Source organism: Hypanus sabinus, unplaced genomic scaffold, assembly GCF_030144855.1.
Source record: "Hypanus sabinus isolate sHypSab1 unplaced genomic scaffold, sHypSab1.hap1 scaffold_1742, whole genome shotgun sequence".
NCBI classification, from domain to species: Eukaryota; Metazoa; Chordata; class Chondrichthyes; order Myliobatiformes; family Dasyatidae; genus Hypanus; species Hypanus sabinus.
The window spans coordinates 28,890-32,500 of record NW_026779827.1 but is presented as its reverse complement, the minus strand read 5'-3'; positions in this window follow the sequence as shown (position 1 = coordinate 32,500).

The window sequence follows — 3,611 nt, the reverse complement described above, 5'->3', positions numbered from 1 at the left end:
GGTGCCACAAAATGGCAACTCACACGTTCTGCTCCAACGGCTGCAGTCTGAACACCCTTACCCTTTCTATAGCCTCCAATCTCCTCCCCTTCCTTCCTCTATTCTCCCAACACCATTCCTTCTATATGTTTCTGAAGTGGGTGAGTGAACAATAGTATGTCCTGGTCCATATCGGTACCAGCGACATGGGAAGGTGGTTTTGCAAAGTGAAGTCTGGGATTTATCTGTTAAATTAAAGGACAGGATAACTACCCGTCCCAGCTGAGGGCATGGATGAACACATTCGATTATGATATTGTGACCATTATTGAGAATTGGTTGTAGGAGGAACAAGCAGGACAGCACGATATTTCGGGGTTCCCTATTTTTAGGCGTGAGAAAGCGGAAGAATTTCAGAAAGATTGGTGACATTATAGGACTGAGAAAATCTCACCGCAGAGCGCAGGCAGAACATACAAGGCAGCTCGTCTAAGTGAGACTTTATCGGTGGAAATGAGGAATAAGAAATGCGTGGTCATGTTATGGGGCTACATTATAGACCAGCAAACAGTCTGCTGGATTAGGAGGAAGAAACCTGCAGAAAGATCGCAGACTGTTGCAGTATATATAAAATTGTTATAGCAGGTGATTTCGGCTTTCCACGTATTGACTGAGTCGCCTACTGCTCAAGGACCGGTGGGATAGAGTTTAACAAAAATATTCAGGGATGATTCCTTGATCAGTCCCAGTGAGAGAAAACACTACTTTATCATCTACTGCGGAATGAGACGGCAGGTCTCAGCGCTTTGTGCAGGAGAAGACTTTGTATCGAGTGATCATAAAGTCATTTGTCTCCAGGTGATTATAGAAAAGTATAGGGCAGTCGTTGGGTTGAGATTCGGAAATGGAGCAAGGCCATATTTGTTGGGTACAGAAAGGATCTGGAATGTGTGGATTTGGACAACATGTTTTCTGGAGCTTTAATTACCTTGGCAGCTTTACGTCACAAGATGCTGGATGTAGAGTAGAAATAAAAATAAGAATTGTCATTGCCAAAACCAACTTCCAAAAAATGAAACCCATTTTACCTACTGACAGATTTCTATGACAAGAAGGCTTAGGCTACTGAAATACTACTTCTTGTCAATCTTGCTGTGTGCTTCCGAAACGTGGACTGTAAGACCAGAACTCAAAAGAAACTTAGAAGCAACAGAAAGGTGCTTTCTTAGAAGAATGCTGAAAATATCACATAGAGATGGGGTACTAATGAGACAATACTCCAACGTCCCCATATAGCAAGATCTTTAGTGAGAACATAAAATGAGAGGAAACTAAAATTCCTGGGCAATGTCATCAGGAAGGAAGAAATGCAATGTTTTGTATTATATATAACCATCTAAAAATTACAGCACAGAAACAGGCCATTTCGGCCTTTGTAGACCGTGCTTAACGCTTACTCTCACCTAATTCCACTGTCCTGCGATCATCCCATAACCCTTCATTCCTTTCCTGTCCATATACCTATCCAAGTTTAACTTTAATAACAATATCGAGCCTGCCTCTAACACTTATACTGGAAGCTCGTTACACACAGCCAGCACTCTGAGTAAAGACATTCCCCTTTGTGTTACCTCTGAAATTTTGCCCCCTCAACTCGTGTTGTCTTGTTTGAATCGCCCGTCATCTCAATGAAAAAAGCCAATGCAGGTCAACTCCATCTTCCCCCTCATAATTTGAAATACCTCCATCAAGTCCCCCCTCAACCTTCTACGTTCTAAAGAATAAAGACCTAACTTGTTCAAACTTCTCTAACTTCCTTTAATGCCCCTCCTCCTCTCTTACCCCATCCCTGATTTATTTATTTTCTCCCTTCCCCTTTTAGTTCTCTCTCTGCCCATCACTGCCTGTTCTCCATCTCCCTCTGGTGCTCCCCTCTCCTTTTCATTCTCCCTAGGACTTCAGCGCCTTGTTCCTTTCCCTTCCCCAGTTCTGTATCTTTTCTTAGCCAATCACCTTTCCAACTCCTTGCTTCACGCAACCCCTTCCGGATTTCTCCTATGTTTTCGCGTCCCTCTCCCCTCCTCTCTTACTATCTTTTCTTTCAGTTAGTCCGGACAAGGGGTCTCGGCCCGAATAGACGACAGTGCTTCTTCCTATTGATTCTGCCAGGCCGGCTGTGTTCCACCAGCCTTTTGTGTCTGTTGCCTGAGTCTGCAGCATCTGTAGATTTCCTCGTGTTTCCTATACACAATACTTGGATTTATAAAGGGAAGCATACCAAAAGCTTTCATCACCACCCTATCCACATGAGATTCCACCTTCAGGGAACAATGTACTATTCTCCCTCGATCACTCTGTTCTACTGCATTCTTCAATGCCCTACCATTTACCATGTATGTCCTATTTTGATTATTCCTACCAAAATGTAGCAGCTCATACTTATCAGCATTAAACTCCATCTGCCATCTTTCAGCCCACTCTTCTATCTGGCCTAAATCTCTCTGCAAGCTTTGAAAAACTACTTCATTATCTACAACGCAACCTATCTTCGTATCATCTTCGGATTTACTAATCTAATTTACCACCCCATCATACAGATCATCAATGTATATAACAAACAACATTGGACTCAGTATAGATCCCTGAGGCACACCACTAGTCACCGGCCTCCAACCTGACAAACAGTTATCCACCACTACTCTCTGGCACCTCCCATCTAGTCACTGTTGAATCCATATTTCGACTTCAAAATTAATATCTAACGATTGAAACTTCCTCACTAACCTTCCGTGCGGAACTTTGTCAACGATGATACTGGTGTTCTGAGCTGTGTATATTTCAATGCTGTAAGTTTTTTTTTAAAGGCGGGTGAGCTCAGGGCATGAATTAACACATTTTGATGATATTGTAGACATTATTGAGTCCTTGCAGGAGGAACAAGTCGGACAGACCAATATTTCTCGGATCCCTATTTTCAGCCGTCTACATACGGAAGGAATTAAAGGAGGTGGGGTGACATTACTCGGGAGGGAAAATGTCACCGAATGCCAAATAGAAAACCTACGGTCACGCAGGCCGCAAAGCACAGAGGTAATGTACAAGACAGAAAGATAACTATCAGATGCATAATATAACAAGCAGACGGATAACAAGACAGAGATAGACCAGGCAACCGGTAGCTTTTTCATCCATCCTCGGAGAGAAATGACTAATAGCGCGGTGGAAGTGGAGAGGGAGTATCTTTTCAGGAGAGGTGAACGGCAATGTTTTGTTTGCCCAGAGAGTGCGATGAGTGGAATGTGCTTTCCGGGTTGGTGGTGGAGGCAAATCGACATAGGCGTTAAATTGGCTCTTTGGTAGGCACGTGTATGTGCAGGGATTGCATGGAGATGAGCAACTAAGTCGTAAAACCGGCTTAGATAGAAGGTATAATTGTTATAGCCGAGTTTCGGGCCGAAGGGTCTGCTCCGTTCTGTGATTTCTGGTCACTGCTCGGCATGAGGAAACAGAGTGATCAGGGACTATGACGATGGATTGGCAAAAACAAGGAATGATTTTTCAGCAGACGGAATGGGCAGTGATCGATCCACAAGGAGTGACAGATCAGACTCAAGCAGATGGATAATCTTCGT